We start from the raw sequence: 24,855 nt of genomic DNA on the forward strand, positions 1-24,855 counted from the left end.
TCGGGAGGACCGGACCCTAGAGCTGGCCGGATTCTGGCCTTCTAGAAGACCCAGCTCAACGTCCACTTGGAGTCTGCTCTACGGGACCCGCTCATCTCAAGCCCAGAACTCAGGCTTTTAGGGCAGAGAGCGAGATACAGGCTTGCTTTACAAAAAGGGAAACTGAGGTCCAAGGAATAGGATTGCCTGCTGCCCAAAGTCACCTAGTCCCATTCACTCGTTCACCTTGTCATTCAGCAAACATTTGGAAGCACGTATGGTGGGCGTTAGGAGTGAAATAGGGCCGGGCACGGTTACTCGCGTCTGTAATCTCAGCACTTTGTGGGGCCGAGGCAGGTGGATCACTTGAGGCCAGGAGTTCGAAACCAGCCTGGCCAACAAGATGAAACCCCGTCTCTACTAAAAAGACAAAAACTTAGCCGATCGTGGTGGCACGTACCTGTGGTCCCAGCTACTGGGGAGGCTGAGGGAGGAGAATCTGTCAGAGTGAGACAGAGTGAGACTCTGTCTCCAAAAAAAAAGAAAATTAATAGATGAGAAGTAGAAGCGAACTTAGGCCTTCCCTGAAGGAACTCGGCCAAAGAGTACCTGAAATGTCTCTGCATCTCTTTAAGGTCTGATAAAGGAACGAGGAGCGAGCACTAATCACCTCCCTTTCCTGCCTCAGAGCTTTCATGTGTTTGCTGTTCCCCGCCTGAAATGCCAAGTACCAATGATATTTATTTGTTTATAGAAATGGGGTCTCCCTATGTTGCCCAGGCTGGTCTCAAACTCCTGGCCTCAAGCTATCCTCTTGTCTGAGCCTCCCAAAGTGTTGGGATTACAGGCATGATCCACTGTCCCCAGCCCTGATCGTTTTTAAAACCTCTTTCCTCATCTTATTTGAGCTTCCTGCATCATGTGACTCCACACCCTTGGTTTTCCTGTACCTCTATAGCGGCTCCTCTGTGGGTGCCGGGGACCCACCCCTTTCTCTGCCCAACTTGTATATGTCTGGGCTCAGGTCAAATGCCCTTCCATTTGCAGTGGGCACTGCTACAGGAAATCTCTTGCCCTTCCGGGTTTCACAAACCATCCACATGCTCTGCTGCCTGCCAGAGACATCCATCCCAGTCAGATGCCCAGCCCTGACCTTTCCCAAAGCCCCAGCTGGACACAGGGAAGCATCTCAAATTTTCTGCGGGCCAAAACAGAGTGCTTTATTAGTGCCCTAACCTGCTCATCCACATTCTTGTGATTCTCTGTAAACAGCCCCTCCATCCACCCACCTGCTCAGGTGAAAAATCTCACATCCTCCTTCAGTCCTTCCTCCCCGAACCTCTCAGCAGCCCTCTGCCTTCCTAGGACGCTGAGCACCCCTCACTCCCAGCACCAGCTGGGGTGCTGTCTGAGTGGCTGCCTCCCACGTGGCATGAAGTGTGACCTCTCACCCAGTGTGGTGGCTTACACCTGTAATCACAGCACTTTGGGAGGCTGAGGCGGGCAGATCGCTTGAGGCCAGGAGACTGGGACCAGCCTGGCCAATATGGTGAAACTAAAATACAACAATTAGCCAGGCATGGTAATGCATGCCTATCATCCCAGCTACCCTACCCAGGAGGCTGAGGCAGGAAAATTACTTGAACCTGGGAGGCAGAGGTTGCAGTGAGCCAAGGTCACACCACTACACTCCAGCCTGGGCAGCAGAGTGAGACTGTCGCAAATTTAAAAAAAAAAAAAAAAGAAGAAGAAGAAGGAGAAGAAGTGTAACCTCTCTAAGGCAAGGCAGTGTCCCACTCTGATTCACTTCCATGTGCAAAACAGGACCTGCACTCTGAAGGCACTCTGTCAGGGAGGCTGCTGGGATGGGTGGATGCACAGTTAAGGTCTTCATGGTGGCTGGGGCTGACCCCATCCCCATCGCTCTTCCCACACACACCTGCACACTCATCACTGCCACACTTGCACCCACCACTGAAAGCCTGGCCCCTAATCTGATTTGCCTAACAAAGTCCCCGGATGAACAACACATGCTTCCCTACATCTCCCCTGCTAGGGCGCCACCGTGTTCTGGGATGTACTCAGGGATCAGGAGAACAAAACCTCAGGGAGTGAAAGGACATTCCAGGGTGCAGGCCTCTGCATCCCCCTCCATGCCCTCACCCCTGCCTGACACACCCTCACCCCTGTACCTGGCCAGCTCCTACCAATCCTTAAAGTCTCACCAAATTCAATGGTGGCAGCCACACCCTGAAGTGACTGACCCCCCAATGACCTATGCCCTTACATAGTCTTCCTGACCTTGGGTACGAGCAAAACCGGTGACTGGCTTCTAACCCACAGAGCCTGGCAAAAGCAATGGGATGTCACTGTCACAGTGCATCACCTTCGCACACTAGAGAGAGAGGTTCCGCCTGCAGGCGCTGCAGGAGGGAGATGCTGTGCTGAGAAAGGACGTTTGAGGGGGCCCCGTAGGCAAGGAAGCAAAAAGCTGGGCACTTGCCAAGCGGGTCCGAGGAAATGAATTCTGCCAATAACCTCAGCGGACCTGGAAATGGATTCTGCCCTGGTTGAGCCTCAGATGAGGATGCAGCCCAGCTGCTTAGCGTGAGATCCCAAGCAGAGGACCTGCTAAAATGTGCTCAACTCCTATCTTGCCAAAATTGGCTTAAAGGTGTGTGTTGTTTTAAGCTTCTAAGTGTTTAGTTATTGCCTATGAAAGTGTTAAAGCATGAGACAATAACTTAGGTCCCCTCCCCATCACACACACTCTTCTTTCTGGCATTCATCACAGTTATACTTATTGATTTAAAATCTCCCTCTTGGCTGGGCACAGTGGCTCAGGAGTTCCAGACCAGCCTGGCCAACATGGTGAAAATCCATCTCTACTAAAAATACAAAACTTAGCTAGGCGTGGTGGTGCATACCTGTAATCCCAGCTACTCAGAAGGCTGAGGCAGGAGAATTGCTTGAATCCAGGAGGCAGAGGTTGTAGTAAGCCGAGATTACACCATTGCACTCCAGCCTGAGTGACAAGAACAAAACCCTGTCTCAAAAAAAAAAAAAAAAATTGTCTCTTGCCACTAGCATGAAGGTCCCATGAGAAGAAAAATGGAAACTCTTGCTCATAACAGTGCCCCAAATGCCCAGCACGGTGTAGCTCTAGGGCAGTTGGTCGATGGTGGACGCTGCTGGTTGGAGGGCCCAGCTGGCCCTCCCAGCTGCCTTCTTCCTGGTCACATTCCATTATAGAGAACAGAATAGTTTCTTGCCTTTCCAGAGTCCCTCTTAGTGGGGATTGGCCAAGTGACATTGTCCTGCCCCGGGAGACATAAGTGGAAGTTGGCTGAAAGGTTTCTAGCTGTGGTGTGCTGGGGCGATTTGAACCAGGACATGAGAGCTGACCGTCCATTGTTCGGGAATTCTGCAAGTTGGCTGTTCAACACATTCAGTACTTAAAAATATTAAATAATATAAACTCACAAACTAAAAAATGCATTAGACCAGATGCAGTGGCCCACGTCTAACACATTGGAAGGCTGAGGCAGGAAGATCAGTTGAGCCCAGGAGTTTAAGACCAGCTTAGGCAAAAAAGGAAGACCCTGTCTCTACAAAGAATTTCAAAATTAGCTAGGCATGGTGGGGTGTGCGTGCAATCCTAGCCACTCAGGAGGCTGAGGTGGGGGCATCGCTTGAGCCCTCTGTGCAAGGCTCCAATGAGCTATGATAGTGTCACTGCACTCCAGCCTGGGTGACAGAGCCAGACCTTGTCTCAGAAATAAACATATTTTATATATTAATAAATTTATAATAAATGTATTTTATATATACATTTGTGTATTATAATTATATATTTAGACATAAATATATATTTTTTGTTTTATTTATTTATTCATTTCGAGATGGAGTTTAACCCTCTTTGCCCAGACTGGAGTGCAATGATGCAATCTGGGCTCACCGCAACCTCCATCTCCCGGGTTCAAGTGATTTTCCTGCCTCAGTCTCCTGAGTAGCTGGGATTATAGGCACGCACCACCACGCCTGGCTAATTTTGTATTTTTAGTAGAGATGGGGTTTCTCCATGTTGGTCAGGCTAGTCTCGAACTCCTGACCTCAGGTGATCTGCCCACCTCGGCCTCCCAAATTGCTGGGATTACAGGTGTGAGCGACCGTGCGCAGCCTATATTATATATTTGTATATTATAATTATGTATATTAATTTTATATAATTATATATAAATATAAATATAAAAACTTTCCCTGCCTTCTCTTGTTTCTACCTACAGTCAGTCCCATGACTTCAAATACTATCCACACGTAGTAATTTTAAATGTATATTTTACATATATACATATATATATATATATATATATATATATTTTTTTTTTTTTTTTTTTGAGACGGAGTCTCGCCCTGTCGCCAGGCTGGAGTGCAATGGTGCAGTCTCCGCTCACTGCAATCTCTGACTCCCGGGTTTAAGTGATTCTCCTGCCTCAGCCTCCCAAGTAGCCGGGCTTATAGGTGCCCACCACCACGTCCAGCTAATTTTTGTATTTTTAGTAGAGACAGGGTTTTGGCATGTTGGCTAGGTTGGTTTCGAACTCCTGACCTTAATTGATCACCCGCCTCGGCCTCCTAAAACGCTGGGATTTCAGGCGTGAGCCACTTTGACCAAAATATTTTTCTGTTTCCAAACATTTTACATGACAGGAAAGCGGAGAATAAATCATCTGACACTCTACTGTAAAAAAAAATCTTTGTGCCTCTCTTCTTTTCATCTTTCCTAAGTGTACATATTACCAAAATGTCTTTAGGTTGAGGTCCCCCTGTGAAAACTTTACAGGGTGTTGTGTCCTCAGCCACCCTCCTGTCTTTTCCTAGTCCTGGCATTTTAGAACTGTCTGGGGATGACCCAGGATACCCACTGTGGCCATGTCTATTGGAGGGTCTAGTGAGTATGAGTATCAGCCCCGGGGTCATCTCATCGCCAAGGACAGCCTGAGGTAGGGGGTAGAGTCTCTCAGGGGAGCAGCTGGATGCTCTTGGCCTTAGAGGAATCTCCTGGTATAGTTTCATCTACAGTGGTGACCCCTTAGGGTCATTAAAATTTGAGGACATTAAAATTATGGACAATACAATGTAATGTCATTAAAGTTAGGTCTTTAAAGTTGTTCCTCCAGCCCGAGTTTTTATTCCTCGGAGACACGTTGATGGTCTGCCAATCGGATGCTGACATTGAGAGGAAAAGGCAGAAATGATTTCTGCTCTCTAGATTGTCCCAGACTTGTGAAGAGAGAAAAACTGTCCCAAAGGACAAGGAAAACCCACCCCAGAGAGGATGTACAAGAACCTGAATATTCAAATGCACTTAAGGCACACAGGAGGACAAAGAGCAGTGCCAGTGCCTCCTAGGTGGTCACTGAGTACTTTACTGAACAGGTTGGGTGTCCCGAGGGATAGAATGGCCTGCCGTGACACTTAGAAAGGTCTGCGTTGGAGTCAGCACTGCCTCTCCCTGAGTTTGTTACCTTGAAAATGCTTGTCCGCTTATTTGAGTTTCAGTTTTTCGTTGACTGTAAGATACATTTTGTCAGTACAGCTTGAAAGATAAAAATACTATTTCCAAAGAAGCAAGGTAAAATGATATATTTTATTTGCTAAAAATTCATATTTATTTCTTCCCCAGAGTGAGTGTAGTAAGTTTTAAAGGTCTGTTCTATTTATGGATAATTTCAAATGGAATTGTATTACTTAGCTTTGTAAATGCTACTAGTGAAATAAAAGTGTGATAGATAAATTGATGATTTACAAAGATTCACCAAAATGTCACTTCCCCTCTTGTAGCGTGGTGAAGAATTTATAAGAGTGGACACATCTGTATGCTCTTATCTGGATATATGAGGGTTTTTGTTTTGTTTTGTTTTGTTTTTTTGAGACAGAGCCTCATTCAGTCACCCAGCCTGGAGTGCAGTGGCATGATCTCAGCTCACTGCATCCTCTGTCTCCCGGGTTCAAGCAATTCTCCTGCCTCAGCCTCCCAAGAAAGTGGGATTACAGGCGCCCACCATCACACATGGATAATTTTTCATATTTTTAGTGGAGACGGGGTTTCACCATGTTGGCCAGGCTGGTCTTGAACTCCTGACCTCAGGTAATCCAACCGCCTTGGCCTCCCTTAGTGCTGGGATTACAGGTGTGAGCCACTGTGCCCGGCCTCTGAGGGTTTTTGTTGTTGTTGTTGTTGTCGTTGTTTGTTTTTTTGGAGATGCTGTCTTTCTCTGTAGCCCAGCTAGAGTGCAGTGGCGCCATCTCTGCTTACTGCAACCTCCGCCTCCCAGGTTCAAGTGATTCTCCTGTGTCAGCCTCCCAAGGAACTGGGATTATAGGCACCCACTACCACACCTAGCTAATTTTTGTATTTTTAGTAAACACGGGGTTTTAGGCCCGGCACAGTGGCTCATGCCTATAATCCCAGCACTTTGGGAGGCCAAGGTGGGTGGATCACGAGGTCAGGAGTTCCAGACCAGCCTGGCCAACATGGTGAAAACCTGTCTCTACTAAAAATACAAAAAAATTAGCTGAGCATGGTGACAGGCACCTGTAATCCCAGCTACTCAGGAGGCTGAGGCAAGAGAATTGCTTGAACCCGGGAGGTGGAGGTTGCAATGAGCCAAGATCTTGCCACTGCACCCCAGCCCAAACGACAATGCGACAATGCGAGACTCTGTCTCAAAAAACAGACAAACAAACGAACAACAAAAAGACGGGGTTTTGCCATGTTGGCCAGGCTGGTCTCAACCTCCTGACCTCAGGTGATCGTCCGCCTCAGCCTCCCAAGGTGCTGGGATTACAAGCGTGAGCCACCACTCCCGGCCCATTCCATTTTCTTTTTATTCCCTAAATTTTAATATGTTTGAGTTTGTCTGTTCCTTTATCACTTTTTTCTTACATAAAAAAAATTCTGCCTAATCCTTCATAAAAAAAAAAAAAATGTTGCTGTGACTTCTGAAAGTGTTTTGGTTTTTTTTATCTTTCATATTTGAATATATAATAAGTTGACTATTGTTTATGGAATAGAGAAGAATGCAATGCATTTTCCCAAGTAGATGCTAGCCTGGTTTGCCTCATATTTTAATGTGCATGTGATTTCTTTTTCTATTCTACAGTGCCTATTCTCTCATTCATCAACTTTCCATATAAATGCTGGGTCATTAAGACTTTTTCTTCCCTTGGTCTGCTTGCTCATCTCTCTGCTAATACTGTGCTGTCCTGAATATTTTCGTTTGAAAATCTTAGAAGTATGTTAGACAAGCAATCACTCTTTTTTTAGATGACTAAAAATCATTAGACATTTGTCATTTTTACTCTGTATGAAAAAGTAGTTTTTCTTGCCTAAAACAACCTGATTTGGGAATTTATGTGATTTCATAGGATTAACATCTGGAAGTGGTGACATTAATGTCATTTTAAAAAACATGTGTCATATTTCCTCTTATTCCTTTCTGCCTTGACATTGTGCAATAGAAATTTTAAAAATTCTTGTATTAGTATTATTAAATATCAACTATTGGTTTTATTTTCTTCTCAATTGAATTTAATTAGCCTATTCTCTCTTGGTGTAATCACATGGAATGGGCTCAACTGCCCAGTTAACAAGCGACAGCACATGTAAAATATTGTCTACCAGGGAAAGTCATTGAACACTTACTGTTCAGACTGTGTTTTGGCGTCTGGTTCCCTAAGCACCACTGCAGTGACACAAAATAATAGATCTTCAGCAGAAAAAGTTCTGGCAAATATATTGCATAAGTAATTCTTATTCTTATTACTTGGGTTGGTGGAATCCCTTTCAAAATGTAAGTTACTAATACAAACGAAGATTGAACTTTGTGAGCAGGCATTTTTAAGAATAAGTAGTCTCAGGACTGATAATATTAACTCACTTATGCACATCAGGTAGGGCTTTATTATGGCAGATACTAGAAATGTACAAAGTGAAGTTACAAGGTAACTCCTGGCAGCACATCTTACTCCCTGGATTCTCTAATGAGATGGGTGTTTCTACTTTGCTGCTGTCTTTTTGAAGAGTTCAATTCTAGCATTAGTACTGCCGTGTGGGAGGGAGTATGTGTGAACAGAGTAAGAGTTGTGACAATCAAGTCATAGAATATATGCTTGGAAATTTTAGAATCATGTACATAGCTTATGAATTGAGTATAGGTTCCCAGGGCTGTCAGTCTCACCTATCCTTCTATACATATGTGTGGAATGTTCTAGGACTCCGTGGCTTTTGAGGATGTGGCTGTGAACTTTACCCAGGAGGAATGGGCTTTGCTAGGTTCTTCTTAGAAGAATCTCTACAGAGAAATGATGCAGGAAATCTGCAGGAATCTGGCTTCTGTAGGTGAGAATGACAACACCTTTCACTTAATTACAGAAGTATTTCCCTATCATCAGTGCTATTTGTGATTTGGAATGTGGCAAGGGAATGATTTGGTGAAGAAATCAGACATGGGCACTGTGTACAATGAACATGAAATCTAGTAATGTTTCTACAGTTTGTAATAATTCATGATAATTTTGTGGGTCTGCATTTTAGGAAACAAATGGAAAGACCAGTATATTGAAGATCACTTCGAAAAACCTGGGAAAGATATAAGATAATTTGCACTGAGAAGAGGAAATAAAGTCCTCTGAAAGAATCTTAGCATGTCATGAACTTAAAAACAAGCAATCAAAACAAATAAGAGTCACTGTAAACTTATTTCTTTTTAGAAAAATTTCACCCAAAATGTAACGTACTTCAGTGTAGCAGTCAGTGTTTGGAAAACAGTTTACTTGAAAATAGTACTACAAAATTGTGTATATGAATCTTACTATGTTGGTCATAGCCATGCAGGTGGTAGCTGTGTTTTCAGTAGTAACCCATTTACTTTCACATAATTTGGTCATGGCAAAAAAAAAAAAAAAAATGCATTTTCCCTGGTATTGGCAGCAGTGTAAGTCCAAGACCTATTAATAAGTAGAAAGTTACTAAACCAAGCAATAAAAATGTGCTTGTCATTTTTTTACAGAAATCATATGGCACAGAGACTGTGTGAAAGCAAAGAAGGTAGTCAGTATGATGGACAAGTTGTCAGCCAAATTCCAAATCTTGATCTGAATGAGAACATTTCTACTGGATGAAAGCAATGTGAATGTAGTATTTGTGGAAAAGTCTTTGTACGTCATTCCCTCCTTAATAGGCACATCCTAGCTCACTCAGGATACAAACCATATGGGGAGAAGCAATATAAATGTGAACAGTGTGGGAAATTCTTCGTTTCTGTTCCAGGTGTTAGAAGACACATGATAATGTACAGTGGAAATCCAGCTTATAAATGTACGATATGTGGGAAAGCTTTTCATTTTCTCAATTCAGTTGAAAGACATCAGAGAAGTCACACAGGAGAAAAACCCTATAAATGTAAACAATGTGGTAAAGCGTTCACTGTTTCCGGTTCTTGTCTAATACATGAATGAACTCACACTGGAGGAAACCCTACGAATGTAAGGAATGTGGGAAAACATTCAGATTTTCTTGTTCTTTTAAGATACATGAAAGGACTCACACTGGAGAAACACCCCATAAATGTACCAAATGTGATAAAGCCTTCAGCTGTTCCACTTCCCTTCGTTACCATGGAAGCATTCATACTGGAGAGAGACCCTAGGAATGTAAACAATGTGGCAAAGCCTTTAGTCGATTGAGTTCCCTTTGTAACCATAGAAGTACTCATACTGGAGAGAAAGCCTATGAATGTAAACAGTGTGACCAAGCCTTCAATCGCCTCAGTTCCCTTCACCTCCAGGAAAGAATTCATACTGGAGAAAAACCCTATGAATGTAAGAGGTGCGGTAAAGCCTACACTCGTTCCAGTCACCATACTCGCCATGAAAGGAGTCATGATATAGAGGCTGCGTGTAGTGACTCAGCCTATAATCCCAGCAATTTGGGAAGCTAAGGTGTGTGTATTGCTGGAGCCCAGGAGTTCATAACTAGCCTGGATTAAAACAATGTGAAACAACCTGGGCAACATGGTGAAACCCTGTCTCTACAAAAAATAAAATAATGCCGGGCACGGCGGCTCACTCCAGGTACTCAGGAGGCTGAGGCAGAAGAATGGCGTGAATCCAGGAGGCGGAGCTTGCAGTGAGCCGAGATTGCACCACTGCACTCCAGCTTGGGAACAGAGTGAGATTCCATCTCGAAAGAAAGAAAGAAAGAAAGAAAGACAGAAAGAAAGAAAGACAGAAAGAAAGAAAGAAAGAAAGAAAGAAAGAAAGAAAGAAAGAAAGAAAGAAAGAAAGAAAGAAAGAAAGAAAGAAAGAAAGAAAGAAAGAAGGAAAGAAAAAAGAAAGAAAGGAAGGAAAGAAAGAGAAAGAAAGAAAGAAAGAAATAAAGAAAGAAAGAAAGAAAGAGAAAGAAAGAAAAGAAAGAAAGAAAGAAAAGAAAGAAATAAAGAAAGAAAGAAATAAAAGAAAGAAAGAAAGAAAGAAAGAAAGAAAGAAAGAAAGAAAGAAAGAAAGAAAGAAAGAAAGAAAGAAAGAAAGAAAGAAAATAATTAGCTGGGCATGGTGGCACATTTCAGTTGTCTTAGTTCTTTTTCAAGGACATAAAAAGCCACGGGGGGTTGGGGGGAAATCCTGTGCATGCCGATCACGGGGTCAGGAGATCGAGACCATCCTGGCCAACATGGTGAAACCTCGTCTCTGCTAAAAATACAAAAATTAGCTAGGTGTGGTAGCATATGCTTACAATCCCAGCTACTCAGGAGACTGACGCAGGAGAATCACTTGAACCCAGGAGGCGGAGGTTGCAGTGAGCCGAGATTGTGCCATGGCACTCCAGCCTGGCGACAGAGTGAGACACCATCTCAAAAATAAATAAATAAATAAATAAATAAATAAATAAATAAAGCCCCTTGAATGTAAGAAATGTGGTAAAACATTTACTCTTTCCCATTGCCTCAAAAACATGAAAGAGCTCACACTGCAGAGAAACCTTAAGAATGTAGGAAATGTGGTCAAGCCTTCAGATTTTCCTGTTTTTGAAGATTTGGGAGGACTCAGAGTGGAGAAAAGCCTTTTTAATTTTAAAAATTTTAAAAATTTTAAAAATTTAAATTTGTGGTAAGGCCTTCAGTTGTGTTAGTTCCATTTGAAGACATCAGCTCATTCCTGAGAAAAACCCTATGAATGTCCCGAATGTGGGAATGTTTCATTTCCCTCATACCCACTGAAGGACATATGAAAATGCACACTGTAGCTGGCTGGACCTTGTAAATACAAGAACGTATACAGGATTAAAACTCTAATAGTTTAGAAACTGCAAGAATATTTTCAGTTTTCAGATTTACTTGAAAAGTCATGTGAAAACTCCCACTGGAAAGAAGTTCTATAAGTGAAGCTTTTCTAATTTGGAAAGCCTGATGCAAATTAATTATCTTGCAGTGCTTGAAAAAAATGTATGAAATTTAACACAAGTTACAAGTGTATTGTTTTTATCAGTGGCTTATTCTTAAAGAGTCTTGAGTATGCATTTCATCTTGTTTTGCAGGGAAACCTTGAGGTGAGAGTTCTGTCAATGCTCTTTAAGCAGTAGTACTTGAATTTCAGAGATAATGATATTTTCTTAAGTTTGTTGGTAGAATGTTTGTCTCTTCATTTGATAATGTGCTGGATTCATGGTTGAATTTTGATGTTTTTCTAATATGTAAATAAGTTTAATTTTTTTTTTTTTTTTGAGATGGAGTCTCACTCTGTTGCCCAGGCTGAAGTGTGGTGGTGTGATCTTGGCTCACTACAACCTCCGCCTCCTGGGTTTAAGTGATTCTCCTGCCTCAGCCTCCTGAGTAGCTGGGACTACAGGTGCCCACCACTACGTCCAGCTAATTCTTTGTATTTTTAGTAGAGACAGGGTTTCGCCATGTTGGCTATGCTGGTCTTGAACTCCTGACCTCATGATTTGCCCGCCTTGGCCTCCCAAAGTCCTGGGATTGCAGGCATGAGCCACCGCACCCGACCAGATAAGTTTCATTTGTATGTATTGTCCTCTGATTAATGGACCAGTGAACAATGATTGTGAATTGTTAGGATTGTCTTACTAGCCTCATTTGGCAAATTTTGGTTATCCCTTGTCCATTACACATATTCCACCATTTTTTATTAAAGGAAAAACTACTCTTGATGTAAAGATGTTTATTTTTTGCTAATAATGAGTTGGTATTAATTCCTAAGTACATAAACTTTACCATAGAGTATCATCTCGTGAGTTCTTTGCATCTGTTGCCCTTTATTCTTTATTATTTCTGTCGTTATTTGGATCGTTCACTTTGAATGAAGGAGAGAGAATTGAAATAGGACAATATGTTGCAACCAATCAGAGGGAAGAAACATTCAGTCTCTCAGTCACATATGATAGTGTTGGGCTTTTCATGGATGCCTTTGGTATTGTAGTAGATAGTATTACACCATTATGGTATTATAATTTATATACTGTATTTTATAGTATTACAGTCTTACCAGTCAGTGTCACGTGATTCAGTTCCCTACCAACCAACAGACAAGCCAATCACATCCTCCTGTAGGAACAAAGGAGCATGCTCGGCCGGGTGCGGTGGCTCACGCCTGTAATCCCAGCACTTTGAGGGGCTGAGGCGGGCGGATCAGGAGGTCAGGAGTTTGAGACCAGCCTGACCAACATGGTGAAATCCCATCTCTACTAAAACTACAAAAATTAGTCGGGCGTGGTGGCATGTGCCTGTCCTCCCAGCTACTCAAGAGGCTGAGGCAGGAGAATCTCTTGAACCCAGGAGGCAGAGGTTGAAGTGAGCTGAGATTGTACCTTTACACTCTGGCCTGGGTGACAGAATGAGATTGTCTAAAAAAAAAAAAAAAGAAACCATTACAATGAACACATTTTTGCCAATGAGAAATAAACTTGTTTATTCCATGTTTTCAGGGTTCAATGAACTCTTGGAAAGCATTTTCTGCATCCTGCTGGTTGTGTAAGTGTTTTCCCCGCAAAAAGTTGTCAAGATGCTTAAAGAAGTGGTAGTTGGTTGGCGAGAGGTCAGATGAATATGGCAGATGAGGCAAAACTTCATAGCCCAGTTTATTCAACTTTTGAAGCCCTGGTTGTATGACATGTGGTCAGGCGTTGTGCAGAACTGGGCCCTTCCTGTTGACCAGTACTGGCTCCAGATGCTGTAGTTTTCTGTGCATCTCATCGAATGGCTTGGCATACTTCTCAGATGTAATGATTTCACCAGGATTCAAAAACTGTAGTGGATCAGAAGACCAGCAGCTGACCACCAAACACTGACCATGACCATTTTGGTGCAAGCTGGACTTTGGGAAGTGGTTTGGAGCTTCTTCTCAGTTCAACCACTGAGCTGGCTGTTGTATGAAATCCACTTTTCGTGGCATGTCATAATCTGATCAAGAAATGGTTCATTGTTGTTTCACTGAATAAGAGAAGATGGCACTTGAAAAGGATGCTTTTTAAAATATTTGGTCAGCTCATGAGGCACCCACTTATCAAGCTTTTCCAACTTTCCAACTGGCTTCAAATGCCAGATGACCATAGAATGGTCGACATTCAGTTGTTTGCCAACTTCTCGTGTGTCTGTAAGAAGATCAAATTCACTGGTTGCTCTCAATTGGTCGTTATCAACTTCCGGCGACTGCCCACTACGCTCCTCATCTTCAAGGCTCTCGCCTCCTTTGCAAAATTTCTTGAACCACTGCGCTGTACATTACTTAGCAGTTCCTGGGCCAAATGCGTGCATATTGTGAGTTGTCTCCCCTGCTTTAGGACCCATTTTGAACTCAAATAAGAAGGTTGCTTGAATTTGCTTTTTGCCTGACATCATTTCTATAGTCTAAAATAAATAAGTCATTAGAAAAAAAAAAAAGACAAGAAATGCCAATTAAAATGATGAATAACATAACCACATTTATTTAAGAGTGTATTCCAGTATCAAACAGCAAATTCCAAGAATGCGAAAACTGCCATTACTTTTGTACTCACCTTATAGTAATTTGTGTGATTTCTTCTTTTCTTTGTTAGCCTGGCTTGATAGTGACCAATTTTGTTGATCTTCATGAAGAAACAGTTTTGTTCTATTGCGTTCTTCTGTTGATTTTCTGTTTTCAGTGCCATTGACTTCTCATCTTGTTCTTATTTCTTTTGAGTGAATTTGGCTTATATTGTTCTTTTTCTTTTTCTTTCTTCTTTTTTTTTTTTTTTTTTTTGAGACTTAGTTTCTCTCTGTCGTCCAGGCGACCTTGCTCTGTCGCATGAGGTCAGGAGATCAAGACCATCCTGGCTAACAAGGTGAAACCCCGTCTCTACTAAAAATACAAAAAATTAGCCGGGCGTGGTGTCAGGCGCCTGTAGTCCCAGCTACTCAGGAGGCTGAGGCAGGAGAATAGCATGAACCCAGGAGTTGGAAATTGCAGTGAGCCGAGATCGTGCCACTGCACTCCAGCATGGGTGACAGAGCAAGATTCCGTCTCAAGAAAAGAAAAAAAAGAAAATGTATTAGCTGGGCATGGCGGTGCATGCCTGTAATCTCAGCTATTCGGGAGGCTGAGGCAGGAGAATTTCTTGAACTGAGAGCCGGGAGGCAGAGGTTGCAGTGAGCCGAGATCATGCCACTGCAGGCCAGTGTGGGCTACAGAGCGAGACTCTCTCTCAGAAAAAAAATAATAATAATAACATATATATATATACACACACACACAGACACACACACATTTTTACATATATATATATATGAAGTATATTCTATGAGAGTAGGTGTTCCAGAAAACCTCATTTACACACAGAGTCTGAATGGGGGCCCATGTCACACCCGCCATTTTTTCATCTTTGCGGCTGGGCGTTTCTCCTCTTCTCTGCTGGACTCTGCTGTTTCCCACAAGGTCTTCAGATAGTCTGCCCTGAATCCTACAACTAGGAGATGAGAAACACAGAGTGACACCAGCAGGAGAACATAAACATGCGGTGATAGTTGTCCTCCTCCTGCAGAGTCCAGTGCAGCTGGTGCCCTAGCTAAGCCTGGGGGCCAGCATGCCCGATGGTAGTCTGGGAATGCTGCAGTCAGGGTCCCCACAATGGGCACCCAGCCTGTGCCCTTGCACTCTGCATGACCGTGACCATTGTCACCTCAAAGTCCCTGGGTACAGATCAATGCATCCTACCAGAGCTGCATGTGAGGAAGGACCACGTGAGTCCCGGGAAAGAACTGAGGCCCTGCAGGGGGAGGTGGCTAGGACCAAGACCTGATACCTGTGTGGAGAATCGTCTATGGGTGTGAGTGGCACTGTGGCGTCAACTCCCGGGTTCTGCTGCTCCCCCTCCTCAAAGATTAGGTCCTGAGCTGGGGCTGGCGTGTGTGTGGCACCTGGAACTGTAGGGCCACCACCCATGTGTGAGGCCATCATGGGGACCTGAACACGGTGTCGTCTGCAGACCCCACCCGTCCATTGGCCCCAATTCCTGGCCAGCTTCTGCCAAGGTGAGAGGGTGGAATTTGGAAGGTGGGTGTAAGCTGAAGCCTGTCCCTCAGTGGCTGACATACAGGGTGACACTCTGTGTGGGGGAAAGAGAGATCAGACGGTTATTGTGTCTATGGAGAAAGACGAAGACATAAGAAAGTCCATTTTGATCTGTACTAAGAAAAATTCTTCTGCCTTGAGATGCTGTTCATCTGTAACCCCAGCCCCAATCCTGTGCTCACAGAAGCATGTGCTGTGTTGACTCAAGGTTGAATGGATTTAGGGCTGTGCAGGATGTGCCTTAGTGAAAATGTGTTTGCAGGCAGCATGCTTGATAAAAGTCATCACCATTCTCCAGTCTTGAGTACCCAGGGACACAGTGCACTGCGGAAAGCGTCAGGGACCTCTGCCCAAGAAAGCCTCGGTATTGTCCAAGGTTTCTTCCCACTGAGGCAGCCTGAGATATGGCCTCCTGGAAAGAGAAAGACCTGACCATCCCCCAGTCCGACCCCCATAAAGGGTCTGTGCTGAGGAGGATTGGTGAAAGAGGAAGGCCTTTTTGCCCTTCAAGAGAAGGCATCTGTCTCCTGCTCATCCCTGGGAATGGAATGTCTCGGGGTAAAACCTGACCATACATTCTATTTACTGAGATAGGAGAAAACCGTCTTATGGCTGGAGGTGAGACATACTGGCGGCAATACTGCTCTTTACTGTATGGAGATGTTTGTGTAAAGTCAAACATCAATCTGGCCGACGTGCACATTGAGGCACAGCACCTTTCCTTAAACTTATTTATGACACAGAGTCCTTTGCTCACATGTTTTCCTGCTGACCCTCTCCCCACCACTACCCTGTAATCCTGCCACATCCCCCTTGCTGAGATAGTAGAGATAGTGATCAATAAATACTGAGGGAACTCCAGAGACCGGTGCCGGTGCGGGTCCTCCATATGCTAAGCGCAGGTCCCCTGGGCCCACTTTTCATCCTCTATACTTTGTCTCTGCATCTTATTTCTTTTCTCAGTCTCTCGTCTCCACCTTTTGAGAAATACCCACAGGTGTGGAGGGGCAGGCCCCCTTCACTCATGCCACCCTTGCCCTCACCTAGCTCTCTCATAGCTGGGATTCTAAGGGGTCTGCCCCAGGGTTGCATGCCCACTGCCAATCAGAGGTGAGCACGTCGATGCCTCCTGGATGTGGGGTTACTGGTGGTCAAGGCCTGGCAGTGTGTGGAGGATCTTCTCAGAGGGGCCATGGGGCCAGGGATGGGGCACTAACTCCACCCTGCACAGGAACCACAGTCCCCAGCCAAGCCGGCCCAAGTATTCCAGGTGCTGTCCACCCCGCATGCACACGTCCAGGCTCCAGGTGGCCTGGCAGAGAGGGATGGCCTGGTGGGCAGCTGAGAAGCCAGAATGAAGGGGACGTGCACTGCCATCCGCAGTCTGGCAGTCAGGAGCAGGGAGGCTGTGGTCTGGTGAGCGAGGGGGATTGGGGAAGAGCGGGCAGCCCAGTCGGCCTGATTTACCAGTGAATGAGCTGTGGGCGGAGCTGCTCCTGGCTTAGGGCTTGGGTTGGGGCAGTATGTTTGGACCTCCTGGGCTCCAGGCTGCCAGGTGCCTACCCAGGGTCTGAATGTCCTACTGTGACCTGTTTCCTCACCTGGCCCAGAGGACAGATAGGGAAGGCTTCTTTTGAGGATAAGGCAGGGTAATCCCTGTAGGCCCTCATTAGCTTGCCTATCCTCCAGGTCTTTTTGATTTCTTTTTTCTCTTCTTTGTTATGAAACTCTGGAGAATTGTCCTCCAGCCTGTCTTCAGCTGGGGAGGTGGAAAGGCTGGACCTTGCCCTTGGCTTCAGGGCCCCTTCTGGGTGCCCCCTCCTCCTAGGGTTTTTAAAAGCATATACTTGGCAACATACCCTGTACCTGAGAGAGCTGCAGAGAACCTCCTGCGTGTCCAAACCAGAACACTTTGTTCCCCGACCCTCATCACACCCCAAAGCCCAAATCCTTTCAGGTGGCCAGCTTCAGACAAGAGTCTGAACTCAATGCTTGTTTTCTGGGGTCTACACAGGCCCGTATGATGGGGCTATCTCCATTCTACCCCTGTGCCTCCCCCAATCCATTAGGAGCCTCAATTCCAGTGATCCCTAACTGGGAGCAAGGTTCCCCAGGCAAGGAATGCAGCCCTCCCCAGGATGCTGGCCTGGCCATGTCCCAGTGGACATCAGTCCTGGAACAACAGGTCCAAGGCAGGGAGTTTCACCCCCCATTTCTCCAGGTGTGGTGACCTTTCTGGGTTCCTAGCCTTCAAGATGGGATTTTTACACTGTACCACAGTGGGGAAACTGAGGCACAGGGCTGGTGAGCAGTAAAGAAAGAAAACCTCTGTGACTAGGAAACATGTCCCTTGCCCAGCACAGCCACTCCAGGATAGCACCCTTTGGGATGCACCGCTGAGCTGTTCTTGGCACGTGGCATGGCAGCTTGTGGAGTTGGGGGTGGGGGTGTGGCAGGAGCAGGTAATTTTGGACCCACCATGGGGAGGAATGGGACATTGCCCCTTTCCCCACACCTTGGGCACAGCAGCAATTTTCTTCTCTGATGTGTGTGGGCACCAATGCCTATGTGGGTGTGGGTGCGTCCTCCCCTTTTGTTGATGAAGAACCTTCCTGCAGCCGTTGGGGTGGGTATGGACACCATGTGTGCCTGGCAGCAGGGTGGTGCCTGTGGAGGCTTGGCTGCTATATGTCTCACTGCCACCTCCCCAGGGGAAGCAGACCCTGTGCCCTTAGTGCCCCTCATGCCCAGTCCCTCACATTCTTCACTTGGCATCCCCCTGCCTGATTCTCCCAACTCAGCCCCTGCCAGGTTTCTCCAGGGGCTGTGGGCCCTGGGATGGGATCAAAGGAGGCAGCAACTGTGCTGCCTGCCTCTACCTGAAGTCGGGGATTCCTGGCCGCTACTGGCATCTGGTGGGTAGGGTAGGTGGGGAGGTCAGGGGTCAGTTTTTCCACTCCCCAGCCGGCACTGCCTAAGTCACTAGGTGTAACTGGCCTGGAGGCTGATCTGTGTCCTCCACAGTCCCTTGATGCATTATATTGAAGCCAGCCCTTGTGTGAATGACAAGACCTGTTGTTACCACCCGGATGAAACCAGAACCGAAAGACTGTTGCACTTGGGCCCAGAGCCTGGGGCTGAGGCTGCCATGACCACCCTGTTCTCTTCCTTCTGGGGTCCCCAGGAAGCTCCCAGGACTGAATGATCCCCACAAAACACAGTGGCCAGGATGGGAGGGCTGGAGATCAACTGCCCCCCCGCCCCTACCACCGCAACCAAGAGGCCCCCATGGAGGTTGGCCCTGAGCTGTGGGTCCCTGTGGGATGCAGGCTCCCACGGATACTTCAGGGGATGAGCATGGGTCCTCCTGACTGACAGGAGCCTGGTGGGCACTGGGCGTGTGGGGTCTGTGTAGGTGGGTTGGACAGCACTGGGCCTAGCCAGGGAGCCAGGGACTAGTGAGGCCAAAGTGGGCAGCAATATGTTGCCAGAACCAAAACTACAGTGCAACCAGCCCAGCTGGTAGGGAGAAGGAGGCCTGCCTAGCAGGACCATCCACTCCTGTCCCGGTCCCAAGCCCAGACTGCCTGCCTGTACTGGACATTGCCTGGTCCAGGAGGCCTGGGTATGATGGTCAGGTGGTGTGTCCCTGGGTTCCAGGCCTGGGTGTTCCCTTGGGAGCTGAGCATCCTCTGGGCAGAAGGAGGGTCTGTGGTCCACTGTTTGCATCTGCCCCTGGGGGTTTGCCGCCACCTCAGCTTCTCAGCCCACATGGGGACGTGGCCAGGGCTCCTCACCTGCTCTGTGGCTCCAGGTCTGATTAGCTCACTTGGTGACTCTGAAAGCTTCCTCCCCAAAGCTTGGGTCCTCATCTGTGGGAATGGGGTGTCCCAGGCCCCCTGCAGGCAGGAACCCACCCCCAGCTCCTCTGGTGGGCCCTCCTGGGCTTTCTTACCTACTGGCTTCTGAGACCCAGCTGGCCAAGCTTGGTGTCCTATTTTTATTTTGGCCTTTTTCTCAGTGTGTGTTTTCTATAACTACTGCTGTGTAGAACCTCTATATGAGTTTTAGGTAGAGAATCTTGACCATCCAGAGGTCCCCCACACCAGAGAGCCTCCATTCAGCACCCCTGGGCTGGTCCTGCCTGTGCTCCGCTTGGTGTGAATGTTGAGTGTGACTGATCCACACGGCTGTTTGACCCTGCATCTCCTTCTTTCTTGTTGCTGAGGCCAGTTCTGTTCTCTCTTTCTCCACCTGAACTGCACTTGAAGGTAAGATGAAGGATGAGAAGTGGTTGCTAAGAAGGATCCTCCTGCAGCGAATCCACCGTGAGGAGGCAGCACTGGCCCAGCCTGTCCTTTCCTTCTCTAAGCTCATTCCAGAGGTCGCAAGGGGCAGCCTGTCCCTGCCTGCTCTTCTGGCCCGTAAATCAAGAATGGATTTTATATTTCCAAATGGTTGAACAAATAAAAAAATAACACTTCATGACACTGAGACGTTTCTATGTCCATAAGTAAAGTTTTATGGGGGTGCAGTCATGCCCATCTCTTCACAGGCCACCTGCAGAAGCTGCTGTCGTTCAGCCAGGGCAGAGATGCATTCCTGAGACAAAGATCAGCTGGCATAGCTGAAAATACTGACTCCTGGCTCTTTAGGGAAACAGTTTCCAGTCCCTGGTTTAAAGGCTGTGTGGCAGGACACCAGCATCTTGGTCAGATTGTTCCTCATTCAGAGCCTGCTGTGGCCTTCGCTAGTATGTCTGCAAAATTTGAGTGCTATGGTGCCTCTCATGGGGGCGTTGAGCTCTGTCGTGCTAGATTTAAGGATGTCTGCCTCATGGTCATGTCTCACCAACAGAGACCCTGTGGCTAGATTCAAACTAGCAGGAACAGTTGGTCTTTGGCAGCAGGGATAGCTTAGAGCTGAGCTGACACCCACCCTGAGGTGGTCCCATGACACCCACTGTCTGGGTCAAGGTTGGGGCAGGGCTAGTGTCCTGAGCTGCTGTGCGATGTGGATCGTAATAGCCAGGGGGGGAGAGGGGGCTGCTATTACTCCCCATATCACGGGGGGTGCCTCACCCCCCTGCGATGTGGATCGTAATAGCCAATCACTCCCCCTTGCAATGTGTGTCCATTATTAGCAGTCTCTTTTGTTCAGGATATTAGGAACAATTTCACAGGTTGTGTGTACACAGCCTGCGATTGGAGAACAAATACCATAATCTGCACCTCCGGATATTAGGAAACATATCACACAATGGGTGTACACTTTTTGGGAGATTTGGGGTAATGTCGTCCTGTGTTTCCCTGAATATTCGGAGACACATCACAGGGCGGCTGTATACCCACTACTCTCTTGGCAGGAACATCATACTTTACCTACTGGAAATTAGGAGCAATATCACAGACTGGGTGTCAAGCCACTGTCATATTGGAAGTAATATCATGCTCTTCCCCACACGTTATGAGGAACAATATCACAGGGGGGTGTGTACCTTCTCTGGTAGTGGGAGTAGTATCATCATTTCTTCCTTTAGATGACAGGAACAATATCACAGGGTGAGTGTACACCCCGTGTGTTTTTGGAAGCAATGCCATTATCTCTTCTTCTAGGTTTTACGATTCATATCACAGGTGGGGTGTATACCCCTTGTTATATTGGATGGAGTCTCATTCTCTTTCAACCTGTATCTTTAGAACAATATCCCATAGGGGCTGTCCATCCCTTCAATATTTGTACTACTACCATCTTCTCCTTTCCTGGATATAAGAAACAATATCACAGGAGGGGTGTACACCCCTTGCAATACTGGTAATAACATCACTTCTCCCCTGTGGTTATTAAGGACAAAATCCCAGGGTGGCTGTAAGGTTGCTACTTTATTGGGAGTAATATCATCCACTCACCCCATGGATAAGAGGAGCCATATCACTGAAGAAGTGTCCACCCTCTTTGATATTGTCAGCCATGTCATCTTCTTCCCACCTGGATATTAGGAATGATACCCCAGGGTTGGGGGCGGTGTACACCCACTGCCATATCGAAAGTAAAATCAGCCTCTTTCCCGCTGGATATTAGGAAGTATATCACAGGTGTGTGTGCACCTTCTGGGATATTGGGAGTACTATCAGCCTCCACCCCGCTGCATATTAGAAACAATATACGGGGGGCAGGGAGGTTACAGCCCCTGCGATATTGAGGGCAATATTCTTCTCTTTCCCCTGTAGAGTAGGAACTACATCACAGGGGTCTGTACACCTTCTGCGATATTGGGATTAATGTTATCCTGTCCCCCACTGAATGTCAAAAACAGTATCACAAGAGGGTGTACACTCCTCGGGATATGGCCAGTAATGTCATCGTCTCTACCTTTGGATACTAGGAACAACATCACAGAGGGTATGTACACTGCCCTGCAATATTGGGTATAATGTTATCCTCTCTTCCCCTGGATATTAGGAACGATATCCCTGGTGGTGGGAGGTGGAGTACATTAAGAACAATATCACTGGGTGGGTGTACACCCCCTGTGATATTGGGTGCAGTATCATCCTCTGTTCCCTAGGATATTAAGAACAATATCACAGGAGGGGTGTACAGCCACAGCCCCTGCATTATTGAGAGCAATAGCATCTTCTCCACTCTCGATATAAGGAACAATATCCCAGGGTGGGTGTACATCCCCTGCGACACGGGGCATAATGTCATCGTCTCCCAATATGGAAATTGGGCATAGTGTCACAGGGGGGTGTATGCCTTCTTCGATATTGGGAGCAATATCATCGTCTCCCCTCAGGATTGTAGGCAACATACCGAAGGGGCTTCGATATTGGGAGCAATATCATCGTCTCCCCTCAGGATTGTAGGCAACATACCGAAGGGGCTTTACAACTCATGCGATATGGGCAGTAATATCATCCTCTCCCCACCTAGATGTCAGGAACTATATCACAGGTGGCTGTACATGTCTTGCGATATTGGGAGTCATATCATCCTCTCCCATCATGGATATTAAGAACAATATTACAAAGGAGGTGTACACCCCCTGCATATTGAGAGAAATATTATGCTCTCCCCTTCGGGATATTAAGAACAATATCACAGGAGGTGTGTACAACCACTGCGATATTGGGAGTAATATCATCCTCTCCCCCTGAATATAAGAAACAATATCACAGGAGGATGTACACCCCTTGTGATATTGGGAGTCATATCATTTTCTCTCCCTCTGGATATTCGGAACAATATCACAGTGGGTGTGTACACCCCCTACGATATTACCGCTAGTATCATCATCTCCCTCCCAGGATATAGGGAACAATATCACAAGGGGCTGTAAACCCCCTGCAATATTGGGAGTAATATCTTCCTCTCCCCCGCTGGCTATTAGGAGCAATGTCACAGAAGGGGTGTACACCCCCTGCTCTATTGCGAGTGATATCGTCCTCTCCGTGCCTGGATATTAGGAACCACATCACTAGGGAGAGTACACCTCCCACAATATTGAGACTAATATCATCTTCTCGCCCCCTGGATATTAGGAACCATATCACGGGGGTGGTGTACACCCCCTGCGAAATCGGAAGAAATATCATCCTTTCCACCTTTGGAACACTTTTGAACAGAGCTTTGTATGTGGGGAAGACTCGAGTGATTAATCGAATGTTTCATCAGATGCGGTTCTTCTGTTTTCCAGTTTTGACACAACATTTGGTGAAATTTCCAGAGACTCCTGTGGTCAGCCTCACGGTTTCACTCTGTCACTTTCTAATGCAGTATTCTTTGGGAGTCTTTTAAATTAAGCGCCGTCATTTAAAAATAAGTTTTATAATATGCAGTTTCAGGTTAATTCTTTACGTTTGTGTCTCAGGCGGTGGCTCCCCACCTGTGAGTAGTCAGAAAGGTTCACGCAGATTTCCAGGGCGGCCTTTGCATTTCCTGGAACTATTAAGAGCGCGTTCCTGCTTCCGCGGTGATTGGCACGCAGTGTACGTGAGGCCTTGGGTGGCTTAGCATCTTCTGCAGGCTTAGAGGTCACTTTCTGTTCTTCCCCAAGCCTGCTCTGCTGTGCCAAGTGTTCACTGCGGGCGACGGTCACACTGTCTGGCACAGGCCACCGAGGCCACAGGGCAGACTCCACGTAGAGGAGTCTGCAGAATGGCAGAGCCCGGCCCCCTCGCCACCCTTCACAGGGAGTAGAAAGTGCAAGCCTGTGATCAGAGCCGTGCTAGCCAGAAAGCCTCCGAACAGGTTTAATCGAGGAATTGGCTCCTACCAACTGCCCATGTTTAGGATGTGTCTGAGTTTTTGTGATTTTTCCTGCACTGAAGCTACTGGGCTGGCTCTGAGACACCGTCATGGGACTTCACGTTGCTCCGACAGGAAGTGGCGGGGGAGGTGGGCCGCATAGAGTCTTGCGGCAGTGACAATGAAGGGCTTGTTGCCTCTTGGGACAGCGAGTTCAAGCTCTTTGTAATTGTCAGTGTAAACAGTGACCCATTGAGGACACGGCTGTAATTCAGGGTGGCATGATTGATTGTCAACCTTGGTATCAGGAACCTGCCTCTAAAGTGATGGTACCCATACTCCTGCTCCAGGAGGGCAGCTCCTACCAAACACGCATGCCCCTGGGCCCCTGCATCCAAGGTCTTGCTGCCAGCCAGGCCTACAGCTGTGGGTGCAGCGGGGTCTTCATGGTACTGAGCACTTGTCGCTTTGCTTGTGGGGCACAGCCCTCTTCCCTCGGCATCCCCAGTACATCTCCTCTGTCCCACCCCCCGTCGATGGGTCCCCCGGCCGCCGTGGGTGCGGGTGGGGGCGGCGGCCGGGGGGCCGATCGCGGGGGGTGTCCCACCCCCCGTCGATGGGTCCCCCGGCCGCCGTGGGTGCGGGTGGGGGCGGCGGCCGGGGGGCCGATCGCGGGGGGTGTCCCACCCCCCGTCGATGGGTCCCCCGGCCGCCGTGGGTGCGGGTGGGGGCGGCGGCCGGGGGGCCGATCGCGGGGGGTGTCCCACCCCCCGTCGATGGGTCCCCCGGCCGCCGTGGGTGCGGGTGGGGGCGGCGGCCGGGGGGCCGATCGCGGGGGGTGTCCCACCCCCCGTCGATGGGTCCCCCGGCCGCCGTGGGTGCGGGTGGGGGCGGCGGCCGGGGGGCCGATCGCGGGGGGTGTCCCACCCCCCGTCGATGGGTCCCCCGGCCGCCGTGGGTGCGGGTGGGGGGCGGCGGCCGGGGGGCCGATCGCGGGGGGTGTCCCACCCCCCGTCGATG

The 24,855-nt window shown here is 47.2% G+C and overlaps 1 pseudogene; it reads left to right on the top strand.

The window, feature by feature from the left end:
* Positions 1-3,157: 3,157 nt before the first annotated feature.
* Positions 3,158-24,393, top strand: LOC105465856 (zinc finger protein 669-like; annotated as a pseudogene).
* The last annotated feature ends 462 nt before the right edge of the window (positions 24,394-24,855 follow it).

Source organism: Macaca nemestrina, assembly GCF_043159975.1.
Source record: "Macaca nemestrina isolate mMacNem1 chromosome 10 unlocalized genomic scaffold, mMacNem.hap1 SUPER_10_unloc_2, whole genome shotgun sequence".
In the NCBI taxonomy this organism is placed as follows: Eukaryota; Metazoa; Chordata; class Mammalia; order Primates; family Cercopithecidae; genus Macaca; species Macaca nemestrina.